Source organism: Ceratotherium simum, chromosome 33, assembly GCF_057802395.1.
Source record: "Ceratotherium simum simum isolate JZ-2026a chromosome 33, ASM5780239v1, whole genome shotgun sequence".
Lineage (NCBI taxonomy): Eukaryota > Metazoa > Chordata > Mammalia > Perissodactyla > Rhinocerotidae > Ceratotherium > Ceratotherium simum.
In genome coordinates, this window is record NC_141932.1 from 20,239,343 (window position 1) to 20,257,282 (window position 17,940).

Below are 17,940 nucleotides of genomic sequence, written 5' to 3' on the forward strand. Positions count from 1 at the left end.
TGTTGCCCAAGAAGGGTCTGGGTTGGGCAGTTTCAGCATCACCAGGGAGCACCTTAAAAAAGAAAAGGTGACCTCCCTAGTCCCCCAAGACCTCTTCTCCTGAGCCTGCAAGGTAGCAAGCTCCCCAGGAAATTGGAGGCAAATGCGTCAGAAGGAGGCACTGAGTTGAGGCTGAGGGGCAGCTTGGCCTGAGGGAAGGAAGGGCTGTGGGGTGTTGGGGTGTTGGGTGGAAGGGGTAGAGGGCAGGATGTCCTTGGAGCTTGCTGAGTCCAAGGGAGTAAGGAAAGTGGTGAGAGTGGGGCCACAGAACCCTAGGTGAGTGGGGCAAACTGGAGGGAGGGGAACCTCTCCAGCAGTCAGCTATTTGCAGTTTCATTTCTTCATACATCAAAGGACTTCTACAGTTATAATGAGCTGTTTCAATCATCCAATAAATGTGCCTGTTTCTTACATTGTTTTCCCAAAAGGCTTGATTTGATGTTAAACCAACTGGGATTCAAAAACTGTGTATTCAAAGGAAGATGCACAGATCTGTCCAGTTTTCAAAACTTTGAACCAGCAGGGGCTTGTAGCGCAGGATCTTCCAGCCATCTGAGAAAGTTCTGAGCATATTTCATGAAGGGGAGGATCTGGCCCTCCCTGGACCCAGTGACCAAAAAGACGACATCAGGAAGCCTCTAGAAAGTTTCCCTGGGTGCTTTCATTCACCCACTTTATCCTTCAGGCTGCCACTTCTACTCTGACCCTGACTCCTACACCTCCTCTCAGGTCAAGAATTGCCCCTCAAACCACCAGCAGTGGGACTCAGCCCCCCTGGGGAGTCTCCTACTGAGGCAGGAGTTTCTTGAAGCCACTGAGGACTCTGAACTCCACAGTTTTAGCCTTTGGGCCTCCCCTCCCTCATTCTCGGAACTGGATCCAGGCTCAAGTTCCTGGGCAGGCTGCCCCAGTCCCCAGAGAGATCTCCTCCCACCCAGGGCTCAGTCCTGTTGACCAGCCCCCGTTGAGGGTCAAGGGCAGAGAACCTGGGCTGGACCCCAGAGAGACCTCCCCACACAAACAGGCCATAGACCGTATTCTAGTTAACAGTACTTGATTTTCCTCCCTTGTTTAAACCTGCCTTCTTAGTCAGTCAAGCAGATTTGATGAAATGAGGAAAGTGATTTAAAGAAAAAAAACTCATTGATAAAAAACAGAGCCTTTTTTTTAATCACAGAAGACATATTTCCAAAACAAATATTTTCCATTTGTGATGATGACCCAATTAATAATTTCTATTCTGGTCCATTGAGGAAGGCAAAACATGGTACATGCACCAGTATATTCATTATTTTCCACCTGTGTTTATAATTTTTTCCTTAAACTACATTTGCACATATTGGTTCACGAAGCTCCTTCTTCTTAAAGAAATATTTGTTATTTTTTACAGGGTTAACCACAAACAGGTTTTCAATAGCAGCCACAATCTTTCTCCTTCCACACACAAGAATATTCTCAGTTGCAGACATGCACATCAATTTTATGAACATTGGTAACTGCTTTAGATGTTATTAATTCCACTGGTAAAACTGGCATCATCTTGGGACTGGCCCATTGGTGCGGCGGTTAAGTGTGCGTGCTCTGCTGCAGCAGCCCAGGGTTTGCAGGTTCAGATCCTGGGCATGCACTGACTCATCGCTTGTCAAACCATGCTGTGGTGATGTCCCATTTAAAATAGAGGAAGATGGGCACGGATGTTAGCCCAGGGCCAATCTTCCTCAGCAAAAAAGAGGAAGATTGGCATCGTATGTTAGCTCAGGGCTGATCTTCCTAAAAAAAAAAAAAAAAGCATCATCTCATCCATGAGAAAAGTTCCCATGATATGCACTAGAAACTCCACGGGTATGCCTTTTATAAATGAAATTATTGCATCCTTGGAAAACATAATGAATATCTCCTTCACTCTCAGCTGTGACTTCAGACCTGGTGCCATGTCTTAATTTATAAAGGTGGCAGAGTGGCAATATAGAGAGGCCAACGTCATTAAAAAAAAAAGAAAAAAGTTTAAACTTACCTTTCCTCTAGACAGGAGAGGTGCTCAAACCATGCAGAGACACAGGAGAAGCACCAGGTTTTGGGAAGTTTGTGGAAGATCATTGAGAGGGGAGAGCATAATCCAGGGCCCTCATTGTGGTTTCCAGTAAAGTCTCCGTGGCGGGACAGAGCAAACAGTTTAATATTGTCTAACTGAATGATCCTGGAGGCTTGGAGTAACAGGGGTGATCTAGGGTTGTCTGGCCCTGGGACAATTAAGGGCAGGGGAAATATTGGCTTTGTGTGTGAGATTTAGATAAGGAGGTAGTCATATCCCAATAAAGCTGGAAAAATAATAAAATTTGATTTTTTTAATTATAAAAAAGTAGGTATTAATTTTAGACACTTGAGACAATCAAGTTTTATAAAGAGAAAAAAAGATAAGGAGATAGTTGGCTGGCATATGAGAGTAAGCTGTTCACCATCTTTAGGAATTGGCTCATCCTGGGAAGGGCAGTCTCTTCTGGGGTCTGTAAAGCTCCCAAATGTCACAGCTTCAAGAATACAGAAAGTAAGAAGCTATAGTTAATAAAATTGGCCCTGGGATGAACAGATGTCAAATAGACCAATAAAGAACCTAAGACAACACAATACAATGGGGCCCATGGCTATTTGGCATAACTTTAGGGAGACTTTGGAGAGATGATAATGGAGATTTCTAGAGAGTAGGAAAAGGCACTGTGTACTATTTGTCTCCTGGGGTGAGCAGTAATCTCTGTTAGTTTTTAGAATAGTACAAGTGGGAGACTCGCCCAGACTTCCTTCAGGCATGCGACTATAGGCTGGATGTTCGGGCAGGGAGCAAGGAGCACACCAGGATGAAGGGCTCAGCAGACAGGGACTCAGAAATGTAGCAGGCGAGGTCTTGGGCTGGGACCATGTCATCTGCAATGTGGGGCTGGCGTGTCCTTTCCTAGTGAGTGTCCTGTGGGGTTGCTGTGAGTCTCAGCATTTGCCATGTTTGATTGAAACCACGGGTCACTTGAGGGTTTGGGCTTCTGGATTGTAAGCAGTGAGAGCAGCCAAGCCAGCAGGAATGAGACCATGAGACCAGTAGTCACTGGACAGGGAGCAGCGGCACTTGACAGGTCTTATTATTTTTATTTTTATTTATTTTTGTGAGGAAGACTAGCCCTGAGCTAACATCCGATGCCAATCCTCCTCTTTTTTGCTGAGGAAGATTGGCCCTGGGCTAACATCCGTGCCCGTCTTCCTCTACTTTATATGGGACGCTGCCACAGCGTGTCTTGACAAGTGGTGAGTCGGTGCGCACCCGAGATCTGAACCTGCGAACCCTGGGCCACCGAAGTGGGGTGCGCGAACTTAACCGCTGCACCACCAGGCCAGTCTTATGTATTTGTTTTTTGGTGGAACTTTAGGTTCAAATGAGTCCCATCTCTCATGAGCAATTGCCTGGCCTGTGGGACCATCTAGTCTCAGTGGGTCACAGGAGAGTATGGCATTCAATCAGGCCTCCAGCCCTTCTAGAATGGGGGAAAGATGGAAAATTTACAAAGATAGGTTAAGGCCTGGGGCATGATAGAGACCCATCAAAGGGCTTTATTTGTCAGATTGGAATTATAAAAGGAGTTGTTTGAGGAGACCATTATGTCTCTTACTTAAACCAGTTTTCTGGGGGCTATCAGGGACAGAAAGTTCTATTGAATGTCTCTTTCAAGAGCCCAGCATTGTATATTTTTAGAAGTGAAATGTGTGTCTTGGTTACCACCAGTAATGTCTGTAGCATCAAAGGAAATAAAGAGTGTCCAGCAAGGCCTTGTATTGTGGCCTTAGTAGATGTGGATATGTATGATTTAAGTCTATTTTGGGTGTCTATGAGGCAAGAGAGTCCCAGAGTCCTTTTTCCTAGAGGTAAGGATCAGGTAATGTTCCCATGGTTTGTAATAAATGTGGAAATGGGACCATTCATCAGCCAGGGCATCTAGTGCTTACACTACTGCCTGAAGCTTAGTCAAGTGTGGTGATGCTGGGATCCCATCCTTTATGTGGGGCACCCTGGCTAAGGGATGGAAAACAGCAACATTCCACTGAGTTCCATGACAAATGGCGGTGCAGTGCCATCCAGATAGTCTACGATCTCCCCACTGCTGTTCACTCAGTTCATCCCAAGGGGCTCCCCGTGTAGCCAAGGGGAGTCGGGGAGGGGTGACTTCATTGGTATCTGACCAGGAACTGAGGACAGAGGAAGCTGCTCCCTCCCACAGGTGGCACATACCAGAGGCCCAGGTAGGGCTGCATCCTGTCTTAAGGAGGCCTTGGTAGCCATGCCATGCTTGCAGGGTGCTGTTTCCATCACCCAATGGATAATGGGCACCTGGGTAGGGAGGATCATAGGCTTGGGGTCTGTAAGAGCCTTTGCTTCCAGGAAAGTCCAGCTGGAGCCAAGCCCAGCTGGTAGCCAGTCGTTTTTTGCTTCGATGGTGTACAGCCCAAGGCCAAGAAGGGCAGCGTCTTGCAGCAGATGCACTCGGGCAACTTATGGCATCACAAGTGGTCCAGAGACGACAGGAAGCAGGAGAAGAGGCTGACAAAGTCTCTTTAGTGCAGGAATCTCTGAGGGCACCAGTGGGATTGCCTGTTGATTTTCATTTGGAAGTAAAACTTGTAAATGAGGAATGTTGCCATCAGAACCAAAAAAGGACTAAAAGATGTTGCACTTATGTGTCCTTAATAAATGAAGCATGTCAAATGAATCTCCTTGGGGGAGGATGTCATCGTGTCACATCATACCTGTGCTTCTGGAGGAAGGTGGATGCAGGTGAGATCTTGTCTGTGTAGACAGTGTGGGATGGCTAGCCATTGAGGTGCCCCATGGGCAGCCTGGAAAAGGCGTCTTATGTCCCTTTGGAGGTGGAGGCAATCTGCAGTTGAGAGGCTGTTGACATAAGCACTGAACAGAACATGTTAGCCAAATTGATAAGAGCCAAATATTTGCTGGTTGTTGACTGAATAGAATTAGTAGCTTTAATAATATTGGGTCTTGTGTCTGGGGCCCCTAGGGATGGAACCACAATATTGAGGTTGTAGTAATCCGCCAGGAGGCACCCTTTATTTTTTACAAATTTAAAAACAGGCAAGATTGGGTTGTCAAATGGAGAAGGAGTGGGGATAATCCCCCCTTTTATAATGAGGTTTCTGTATCAGTTTTTATCCTTGAGGGCCCTGCTTTAGTTTACATTGCACCATACTAACTCATTTAATGGGGGAGTCTGTAGGGTCCCTTTTTATTAAACCAATTTATAAACATCAATAATTTACTTTAATTTCAATATATATTATGTTAGAATGTCTATACCCAATATGGGATATTTTAGGACCATGGTCCTATGACTGCAGGAAGTTTAGACAAAGCTACAGTTAAGTGAGGTATACACATTATTCCTCTCTTTTATATGTGGTTACCTTCCTAAGATTAGAGGGGGTACAATGCTTAAATTTGGTGAGATACCCAGGTATTACTATTATTTGAGCTCCAGTGTTGATTAATTCCATGAAGTTTTCTCAATTGGCACATTTTAGCAAACGCTCACGTGAATTTAAAATCTACGTTGGAGAGGCATGAAAGCCAGTTGGTGCCCTTCTTGAACTGTGTGTTCTGTAAATTCTTTCATATATAAATCTAATATAGAAATGTTGGATTTCCAATTGGATCAAATTATGGAAGTTTGTTTTCATTTAGCTGTGTATTATATATACATATACACAAAATATCTATTATCTACTTACATTAAAATATATATGTATACATAATTTATTTAATTAGCTTTTGTCATTTCATCCTATAATTAGAGGGGTTTTTTTTCTTATTTGCGCTTTTTTTTCCCTTTGTGTTGTTTTGTTTTGTTGTCTTTTAGGCTTTTCGCAGCTTCAAGCAGAGGTGTCGGCTGTGGTTGTTGCATCTCCAGCAGGTTAGAGGCACAGGGGGTGGAGGAAGGGCCCAGTGCTCTATCTGCAGTATCATCAGTCCTTCCCTCCCCACTCTCTTTTTTTTCTTAAACACAGTGTTTCAGAATGGCTTGTGTCTCAGAGGCTAAACTGTTTTTCTTCTTTTTTGTTTAGAAGTATCAAGAATATATACAGGAAGAAAATATAGTTAACGTAAATGGCCCTGTGATGAATGGATGCCAATGGACAAATACAGAATCTAAGACAACACAGTAGAACCTGACTGCCTCTGAGAGCAGTAATGGAGACAAGGATATGACTTGTCTCTTACTCCACACACAGAGGAAGTGTCCTGGCCAATTAGCCTGTGCCACACGCCCAGCACTAAAGGGAGGGAAGTACCTCGAGCCAGCAGGAGGTGGTGAGGGGCCCTCAGATGAACTGTTCAGGCACTAGTCAGAGTCACTGGTGTTAACCCCAGTCCATTGTGGGCAGGCCCTGTTGTGAACATCTCTCAGACCAGGGGCTGCAGGAGATGCTGGGGGTGAGAGAGACACAAGCTGCAGAGATTCCTGGAAAAGGAACGATGAGTTCCACCAGCCCGGGGTGGGTCAGTTCAGCATGGAGCAGGAGGGGAGCAGTGTCCAGGGAGAAATGTGAGTTCCAAAAACCATGTTCAGGAATCAGTCCTTTAATGTGAACCCAGACGATAGTGTTGGCTTTCCATGTTCAGAGAGTCTCGGAGCACCATCTGTCTGTTTTGGTGCTAATGTGGTTGATTTTCTGAGGGGCTGCTGCTCTGCTTCCGTTTCTTGGGATCCCTCACATCTTGGACCTGGGGATTGTGTGAGGAAATTAATCAAGGGAACTCTTCCCTGGCTCCTTTAAAATTTTTCTTCCCCTTTGGCTTAATCATTTGTCAATATCATGGACAACTCTCATTCTCCTTCCTCTTCTCCTACTGACTGTGTTCTTCACCAGGATGGCATCAATTCAATGCAGTCTCTTTAGAAAAATGCAAACTTTTCCTAAAGACGATTGGGAATTTCAATGGCCACTGTAGGCCACTTGGGATCTTCCAAGACCTCTCTCTTCCCCTGACCCCCTGATATGGAATGAATGTTTGTGTCTCTCCAAAATTCAGATGTTGAAATCCTAACCACCAACATGATGGTATTAGGAGGTGCGACTTTGGGAGGTGGTAGGTCGTAAGAGTGAAGCCTTCGTGAATGGGGTTAGTGCCCTTATAAAGAGACCCCAGACAGCTCCCTGACCCTTTCCTCCATGTGAGGACACAGCAAGAAGATGGCCATCTATGAAGCAGGAAGAGGGTCCTCACCAGACACCAAATCTGCCAGTGCCTTGATCTTGGACTTCCCAGCCTCCAGGGCTTTGAGAAATAAATTTTGTTGTTTAAGTCACCCAATCCATGGTATTCCGTTACGGCAGTCCCAATGGACTGAGACACCCCCTCTTTCTCCTTCTTCCTTTTTCCCACCTTGGCCTTCCCGTCAGCTCTCTGGGAGCCTCTGATCTGTCCTCCTTCGACACTTGTCCCTCCTCCACTCCTCTCTCCTTCTCTCCACTTCTTCCAAACCTCTCTCTTCCTACGCCTGCCCCTGAACATGATATATTCGCTGGGACTTAAGGCCTTATCCCCCAAAGTGGGCTCTCGATGGTCTCAGGGAGCCCAAGAGCTTCCCGAGACTGAAAAAGCTCACTGAAAACAGGCCAGATGTTTTATCCACTCTAATGTGCTTTGGAGACACCCAGATGGCCGCCTGGTCTCTCCTGGGCCCCAGCCTGAGATGTCATTCACAACTTCCATAGGAGGATACATCCTGGGAAAGGATATCCTGAAAGGGCCTCCTTCTCAAATACTGGTGCGACACTTCAAGCCTCATACTGAGCAGGTGACCTCAACTTGCCACATCTGCCAGAAACACAGTCCTGGTAAGAACCCCAAGATACAGCAAGGAGAAGCACCCCTCTTTTCTACAAACCAAGGAGTTGAAACTTTAGAATTGAAGCCAGAAGCTCTCTCTTTGTGTCTGTCTGGATGTTTATGTAGGTACGTATGTGCAATATTTTCCCACCTTCCAGTGGTGTTACTAATTAGATTATAAAATCTCTTCAGGGAGGTCTAGTTGAGGGCTCTAGATAAAAATCATTGAATATTTCTAAAATGCCCATAGATTAAAGAAAGTGAATTTATTCTTCTGATGCTTTATTTCAACAGTAATTACATCTTTGTGGTATGTCACCTTGAAGATAATTTTCATTGTCTTTTGGTAACTTCAAACCTGATCTCATCTTAAATTAAGTTAAAGATTGGCTATCCATAAATTACCTAGTTCAATTCTAAGTAAGTTAACACATTGAAATATTAATTACCAAGCATAATTTTCAAAGTATAAATATCTTTGTGTGTGTTAATGACTGTGTTCATTCTGTCACATTGAGAATGTTACTGGAAGGACTTCTATGGTTATAACCATATGTGGGATGTATATGCATATGTTCTGCTGCAAAATGCTGGGGCAGGACAGACAGTTCACAATGACCCACCTCCTAGTTTTCTCTGTGAAGTAGACATTTCTGTGGTTAAGATTATAACCCATCCATGTGAATGAGACTCTAGTAGGAGGAAATATGACAGAGAACAATAGTGAACAGAAGATATGCAGGATGAGATTTTGTTAAGGAAAAAAGAGAGTAGTTTTGTCCTAACATGAAATGATGGATTGTTCCAGAATAGGGAAGAGGAAAGTGTGGGCAAAACCTGAATGGATATAGACAGTGGCAAAAGAGTCACAGAGAGTGAATTTTGTTTGTCCTTGTCATAGCTGGCCCAGATTTGATGGCTTTATGTATGAGAATTTTTTAAAGGGGGCTTTGGTGACCAATATTGTGCTGATATAAAACTGAATTTCGATTTCTCTCTGCTAAGAGGAAACAAATTCCCTGACTTACTACTTGGCTCTTCCTGAGAGGTTTTAAACATCTTTCTCTGCCTTTTTTTTCAATCTCCCTAGAAGGCAAGATTCTACGTCATCTCAGAATAGTTATCTGTGCTGTATGTTGACTTTGTCACATCCTTGATTTTTAAGAAATCAATTCTTCTTACCCTTGAAAGGGTTAAGTTCTTACATCATGTTCCTTCCAATGCTGAATCTGAAAATCTTTTACTGTTTTGCATGCCACTTAATCAACCACATTTCCCTGTCAATGACATGATTTTGGTAATGAACCATCATCAGATTTTTCACTTTTGAAAATTTTAAATAAGTTAATCACAGCCATTCAAATAGTCTTGATAGTTTTCATTTTTTTATTTTACTGTGTTTCTCTGAGAGCCAGAGTGCACCAGCTATCATCACAGATGACCATCTTAGAGACCTGTGGACAAGGGCTGTGCTAGGTCCTCATGGGCACAGGCTTCTGATGAAATCTCTTCCATGACTTTGAGATCCTCCCAGTGGACCAGGTCAGTATTTCAGATGTGGGCATGAGACTGCCCATCCAACATGGAGCAGAACCAGAATGGATTCCATAGTGATGAATGGTCTGGTGAAGGATGACTACGGACTGTGTTTGTAGTATTGCTTATACTCGAATGTTCTATTTTCTGGAAAGAAGGAAGCCCTTTCTCTTTCCTCTTAAGCTCTCTATTACTTACTTAATATATAGAGTCTGATCTAGACACTTAAAATTTGTGAAGCCAATCATGCCAGATCAGAACATTTTCATTTATTTTTCAGCCAATGAATAGAAGTGGATAATTATTGATAAATTTAAGCAAACAGGGTGGGTTGGTGCCCATTTCTCTTATTTTTAACCCACAGGGCCGTAAATTTAAGACCAATAAAATCCAAGCATTCCTTATATCTGTAAAGCAACAGGACAGATTGTCTGTTGTTTAATCGACAACCTTTTTAGATGTGGACAAGCAAACAAAGTGAAGATAAAACTGGACTCTACAGTGAAATGCTGAATAGTACATACAGAGGAAATGACATGATTAGAGAACCACCGCCTGACAAGAATCATGGTAGTAACTGTTTTAGGTGAGCACACCGGTGAATGTTGCTCCAGTGGGTGCAAGTCTGAGAGAACAGGACGTTCACACAGCACAGCCTCTAAATATCTCCCCAAAATACATGTGAATGCTTTATGCTTAGTAAGTACTAAGTACAGATGACTTATTAATTACATTCTGGTGCAGAGACCTAACAGACACCATCTCAACCAAAGGATAATGGGGTAAATAACTTTTAATGCATCTCTTGATGTAATAGAGGAAATACAGTATCACTTCTGTGGCATTTCTGCCCAAAATACGTAAGCTGATTCTCTTCATGAGGAAATAATTGACAAACCCAACTGAGGGGTGTTCAAAAAAATCTTGTCTGAGAGCTGTTCAAAAATGTCAATGTCATGAAACAAAAACAGAGTGAGATACAGAGACCTGACACCTCAAGGCAGCATGCCAGCCTGGACCTGGACCTGTAACAGTAAGGAAAGGGAAAAAGAATTTGTTTTCTTTAGTTTTTTAAATTTTTTTTTTTAAGTGAGAAAGATCAGCCCTCTGTTAACATCTGCCTATCCTCCTCTTTTTTTGCTGAGAAAGACTGGCCCTGGGCTAACATCCATGCCCATCTTCCTCCACTTTATACGGGATGCCGCCACAGCATGGCTTTCCAAGCGGTGCGTCGGTGCGTGCCCGGGATCCGAACTGGCGAAACCCGGGCTGCCGCAGCCGAGCATGCACACTTAACTGCTTGCGCCACCAGGCCAGCCCCATAGTTTTCTTTAATTTTTACTATAAAACTATTATTTGAAAAATTGTCAAAATTTGAAGGGAGTCTTTGGATTAGATTGTGATATTGCATCAGTGTTCATTTCCTGTTATTGTTGGATTTATTTGGGTTATATCAGAGAATGTTCTGGTCATTAGAAAATGCACACTGAAGAATTTCAACCAAAAGGACAACATCAGTGCACACAAAACACTGTTTTAATGCAACTGACCACAATCAGGGTACTTATTCCCCTGAGATTTTAAAGCTACAGGCATGGACATCTTTCTTTTAAACCAAAGCACTTGAGAAATACAATTTCTCCAAAAATCTTTATCCAGAAGGAGTTGATCAACACATTTTGTTTCAGGCCCCTCCACTATTCTCAGGCCTCATGCACTTCATCGTAGAGACATAGATGTTGATGATGGTTGACTGAGGAATGAGCTTAAATTTGGGGGACGAGTGGCCTTCAAGGATGTGGCCATGGACTTGGATCCTGGATGCCTCTCAGAGAAACCTCCATAGGGACATGATGCTGGAGAACCACAAGAACCTTCTCTCAGTAGCTCAGGGCAATATTCCAAGTTCTCATGCAGCCCATCGTGGCGGGTCTTTATCTCCTCAGATGTCGGAGGCTGTGGGGTTCGGGAAGTGCCCATAAGCTCATAAAGACTCAAGCTCACAAAATAGGGTCTAAAATTCAGGGGTCAGAGTCACTGAAACCCTACCACATAGAGAAAGAGACATTCTTTATCACACTTGGGTAAAAGACTTTGATTTTTAAATCTGTAAAGGGGTAGTTTCACTGGGTTCCTTCTGAAGCCGTATCTTATCTGTCGTGGAGAGATTTCAAAGATCGTGTGTGGCTAATACTGCATTTGGGGGGTAATTGTGTCTCCTGCATGTTTTTCCAAGCCCTTATGGCCTTCCACATTCTCTTGAATTAACCCTTTATAGCAGATATTATATTGGAGCCAGAATAGCTTTGCATGATGGAGAGAGAATCCTCCCAAGATGCATGTCCAGGTGAGAATCTGCAGCTGTGAGTTCTGGCAGGTGACCCTTCAGTTCATCACGGTCCAAGGCAGGAGCCACTGCCCACATGTGGCTACTGGGTGCTTGAAATGGGGCGAGACCAAGTGGACATGTGCGTAAGTGCCAAACACACACGAGATTTCAAAACTCAGAATGAGAAAATGACTGTAAAATATCTCATTAATAATTTTATATTCATTACAGGTTGAAATTATAAAATTTTGGATAACATAAAATATTAAAAAATTAAATTAAGTTCATCTGTTTATTTTTACTTTCTAAGTGTGGTGTATTAGTTTGCTATGGCTGCCATAACAAAGTCCTATAAACTGGGTGGCTTAGAACAAACAGGAATTCTTTGTCTTACAGTCCTGGAGGCTGGACGTCTGAGATCAGGGTGTCTACGGGATCGGTTCCTTCTGAGGGCTGTGAGGACGCATCTGTCACTCCTAGAAAATAAATCAATCACACAAGAAATACACAAACTCTTCAGTGACTTCCTACCACACTTGGATTAAAGCACAGACTCTTCATGTGTCCCCCAAGGCCCCGCATGATCTGCGCCCCCCAGGCTTCAGGCACACTGGCTGCTCCTGGTTTAGAGGGGAGGTGGTGTGGGTGTGAGTAGGGCGGGGGGGATCGCCAGGTCCTTTCATTCCTTGGAATAGATCCCCATTTCCATTAATTTTCTTGTAAGGTCATGAAGACTAAGATCTCCTGAGCATTTTCTCCAGGAAGACTCCCTTTTGTGTAGCTGTTTACACATGCCAGCCCTGCCAGGATCATTTGCAGGGCCCATTCCAACAGCTTGAAGGACTGGGTCCTAACTTTAGTCCAAAACACAGGTGAGCTGTCGATCTGGCTGCCCCAGACAGTGATGGAGTCTGTGACACATGCTTCTCTGAAGTCCCCAGTATGGGGGATGGAGAGGAGTAACTTAACTGTGATCTTTTTCTGCTATTTTTCGAAAGAGGTTCAGAGACACAGGTAATATTTTTATCTCCTAAGACTCCTGGTACTCCTACATATTTGATTACATAATTTCTTGAGTATTTTGGTTTAGTTTTATAGATTAGGACAAGGAGACACCATTTTGCAAATCTCTGTAACCTACAATATGGTAACGATCTGTCCTACTGGTGGAATCTTTCAAATTCTACTATTTAGAGAAATGCTTCTCATATTCTCAGCTTTCTTGAGAATTGCCTGGGGGGCTTGTTGAGAATGGACATCTCTGGATTCCATGTTCTTACAGCCGAGCCTGAGATAAATGTGGCTGGGGTGGGGATGTGCTCTCCTTCTAGTGGGAGGAGCTGCAAGGTGCAGGCAAAGGGCATGGATGTGTCATTCTAACATTGGGAAGACAGAAAGATTAAGAAGAATGATCCAATCTGTGACATGCACCCTCATTTGTTAGCTGTAGTAGACCTAACCATGAATCTTTGCATTGAAAATCAATATTTGTGAAATGACGATCAAATTCTCTCCCCTTGAGATTTCACAATTGTGTAGGTGCCCGTCAGATACACACACACACACACACACACACACACACACACACACACAGGGAAGCAACAGGATCCTGGACTGCACCAGGCAGGTATCAGGAGCAGATCATGGAGATCACATGACCCACAGGATTTCCCTGGGGCACTCAGCACAGAGGCTGTCCCGAGGGTTGTATGGGACTGGGGGTGAAGGCATGTGCCCCCGAAGGGTAGTGGGTCTGCTGGGTGGAGGGAGGGCAACAGGGAGCCTGGTACTGATGTCCAGGAGGAAGGCTCATTATTCCTGACAGAGAACACATCTCTCTGCAGGAGCTGCGTATACAGAGGGTCCCCAGACCAGGCTGCCAGTGCCTCAGCCCCAACACCTCCCTGCTCCAGGGTGGGGTATTTGCAGTCTGTGTCCCAAATAGGTGTGATTGAGGTTGAGAGTGACATCAAAGGAAACCTATAAATCCAAACACAAAAGCCTGTCCTACAAAATAAGAAAATACACACGCATTCTCTATTAAGACCCCAGGGCACGCTCTGCCCACATCTAAATCAGCAGGAAGTTCAGTCATTTCCTGGGTTCCTCCCCCACAGGTCCACTTGCAGACACACAGGGTGGCTCACAATTGTCCCTGCATCTCTCCTTTGTTCAGCTGCTGCCACCTCCTGGTAGAGGATGGATAATCAGGATGATGGAGCCTGAGGGCCTTGTCCCTTAGCTGAGCAGGAAGGCAGGACTCGGCCTCCAGACTGGTGGGGACGGCGGTGGGGGGAGGGGGTGACCATTCTGAAGACATGGGGGTAGCAGGAAAGTGGGCAGTCAAACAGAGCTGCCCAACTATGATGGGGACAAAGAGTTGATGTAGGACTGGGTTGGAGAACAGAACTGAGGGGCCTCAATAAGAAGCACTGAATTGGGAAGTTCTTGAAACTTGCAAGGAAAAGGCTGGATTCTCCAGAGGAAATGACTCAGTTGCAGCAGCTGAGCGGGCTCTGCTCTCCTCTCTGCCCACCATCTACTGCTCCTCCCTCCAGGAATAATGGCCTCTCCTCGCATCCACCTGCCCAAACTCACTTGTGCTCCTTCATTGTCCAACTCTACATGAAGGCACTCTTCAGTCCCTTTCTTGCACTGCAGGGAGGGGCAGGGGAGGCTGAGTTCCCCACAGACAGCCCAGAATGATGTCCTGAGAGGTGGGGTTGGGCAGGACCTCACATTCCCCACGTCCTGGGTCCTGATCTATAGTTGTTGGTGAAGCCCAGACATCGCCTTCTCCCCCAGGCCTTGAGGAATGCTGTGCCACAGCAAATGACACCACTCTCTCAATTCATCGGAGTAGGAAGGATCTTAAAAAACCTGGGAGGACCAGCCTTCTGCTGTAGAAGGCCCAGTCTGGATTATTCGCAGCAGCCCAGCCAAGACCCATGTGCACAAATCCTAATGACAGGGCCTTCAGGGCCACAGACTCATGGGCATTTCCCCCAGTGCCCACACCTGGGCATGGCATCTGGGCCCTGAGTGTCCAGCCTTCGCTGCCCATTGTGCCTGGAACCATCCTCTCCCCAGTGACATGGGCCCTGGGGTTGATTCCAGGTCACCAGTCCGTGCTGCCACAGTCTCCAATGGGAAGTTCCTCTTTGGAGTCCCTGATATCTGTCCCAGGAGCTTCACCCAGAGCAAATCTAAGGAATATTTGAAGGCTGGGGGTTGTGGCAGTAAAAACTTTCATGGGTCTCAGGTGGTGGAAAGGGTCTGCAGGAGCTCAAGGAGGAGCGTGAGTGCCCTCTAGTGGATGGTTCCTGCTGGCAGAAGAGCAAAGAAGGACCAGGAGGCCTGAGAGGTTAGGGTTGAACTTGAAGTAAGGGAAAATTCAGGCTCAGAAGGAGGCATGCTTAGGGGTGATTAAGTTATGGCTGCCTGTAGTTCACCAGCTGGAAGACTGTGGTTTTTCAAAGGGTGTAACCACGAGTCAGAATGACACCACTGAGTTATGCTGCAGAGTCAGATGAAGGAAATACTATAGCCGTTGGGCTGAAAAAATGCATGGTAACAAATCTATATGCTCCGTCATTAGACAGTCTGCTCTGATGCTCTTACCATCTTAAGAGGCGGCTTTATGAATACAAAGTCATGTCTATCATTAGGAAAACATACCTTATTAAGAAGAAAATTATATCATAGGAGTTTCTCTTTTTTCAGAATCATACACCTTGGCATCATTCCTTAAGAATGATTCTACACCCAAGAAATGGACTTTGTCAGAGACTGGCCAGTGTCAGGGCCTCGATCCCAGCCCCGTGGGCTGACAGCACCCTGTCCCCCAACACCAGGACGCACTCAGAAGCACAGGAGCCTTTGACACTCCCCCTCGGTGGGGGGCCTTTTTAGTGTCCTCACCATTCAGCCGGCCACTCTCACACTCCAGGCAAAATCTCTTGTCCACTCTTGGATTTGATACCGAAATTACCGACCTCTATTTCTGTCCTTCATGCATCCCAACACTGTGACAGGTCCAAGAGGTAACGTCTAGTCTTCACTTTGAGAGACGAGCTCTCAAAACAGTTGCCTTCACCCACCTAGAACAGACCTCCACTTGAGTGCCATCATTGTTACCCAGAAGGATTGGGACACCTGTTTTGGTATCAGATGTTTTCCACCTCTTAGAGGAAACTGTGACTCTCTCCACAGGGATGACCAGTAAAAATGGATAAAGAGAAATCTCATTGGTCTTCACAGAAGATCTATAGGAATGCATGAAAGCTTAAAGTCATAGGAAAGTCCATGTAAAATCCACATTCTTTTGCTAAAACATGAAGCCAGGTCAGCCTTCACCATTTCCTTAAGAGGAAAATCTAAAAAATGAGCTAGAGAATAAAACATGCATCACAGTTACTGATAAAACTAAAATGGTTGTTTGTTTTTCCTTAAAAGAGCATCCAGTGCATTCTGTTCACTTTCACAATGATGTAAGAGTGTCCTTCTGTCAACAGGCTGTCTACAATTTTGTCACCTGGTAAAAATGACTCCCCTTTTCCCTTTAAATCTCAAATACAATACTACAGGTGGCTCCTGGGCCCTCTCCCAGGTCCCACCACCTACAACCAGCAGCAGGAGGAGCTGGGCCGAGCTCCCCTGGTCCTCAAGACAGCAGGGGCACCCTGGGCTGTGTGCTCTGACGTTCCTGTGTCCCAGGGTTGCTGACGGGCGGGTATGGGGCTTGGCAGCCAGAGAGTCTCATGCTGTTTGTGGCTCTAACACAACCAACATCAGAACCCTGAGCTCTTTGCCTCTGCAGCATCCACAGACAGCCCGAAGTTCTGGAAGCTGAATACCTACCGGAAAGCACTGGCCCCACACTCAGCTCTCACGGGCAGCTCCTGGGCACGCCTGGACCCCACGACCACCTGCCAAGATGCCCCCAGACTGACCCACAAGTCCTGGCAGGTGGTGGTCACTGAGGCTTGGAGGCACGTTCCCATGAGGCGGCCCAGATCCCATCACCTGGCCCTTCTCTCAGATTCCAGGAGCATCAGGTGAGCCAGAGGTTTTTTTCAGCTCCCCGGCGAGAGCATCCAGACCCTGGTGACAGGGAGGTGGTGCTGAGGCCTCAGGCAGTGCCAGGATGAGAGAGGGAGGTTTGACAAGGAACTGGCAGTGACAACAGGAGGCAGAGCCTGTGTGTAGGCCACCAGGATTAATCTCTTATGATAGATGAGGATATTGGGTCCCTTCCTTGTGCTCAGAGGGGTCTCTGTACAGTAGCCTCCACTTCAGCCACAATGTCTTCGAGGATGAGACCAAAGTCAGGCCAGATACCCAGCCATCCCTGTCTGCACCCAGTAACAGATGCGTAATAACACTCGTTAAATGGATAAGGGAAACCACACAACAGAAGTCTGTCAACCTCGTCTGACACCTAGGGGTCAGAGCACGGCCCATGTAGACAGAGGGGCGCTGGCATCAGCATGGGAGGAGGCCAGCAAGTGCCCGTGGCTGTCCCAGCCATGGGCCTTTACCTCTCGTAGAGTCAGGAGGGAGGACGAGGCCTCATAACAGTGAGGGGTTAGATCCCCATTCACCTAAGATGTTCATAGCCCCTCCCCATCTCTAACTTGTGAGTGACTTCTCCTCTCCCCAGAGGGCCTGGACCAGCAGCCTGTGTCCTTCCTCTTCTCACAGAGACCTGACCTAAGACAAAGTCTGGATTCTCCACCTTATATTAAGCTGCCACAGGGAAGTCAGAGCCCTACCCTAATCACAAAGCAAGTCAGAGGTTGCTACCCATCCCCAGGGTTCCTGGCCTATGGGGCCAGCTGGCTGTGGACCCATGAAGATAACCCACGAGCCAAGAGTTTTGGGGGAACAAGGGGGATTTCCCATGCAGGATGGAACTGGACAACCAGGATGTGTTTGCTTCCATCTCAGAGGGGCTGAGGGTCCCACAGGGGCTCTCCCCTGAAGGAAAGGAACCAACAGGATACTCTGTCTGAGTCTCCATGTGGTGTTGCTTTAGGTCCTGGGCCCAGTGGAGAGATCGAGAGCAGACGACAGACAGGGACACAGATGACTCGGATGCAATGACCCAGTGCTGTGGTGGGGGAAACACAGGACATTCTGGATACCAGCC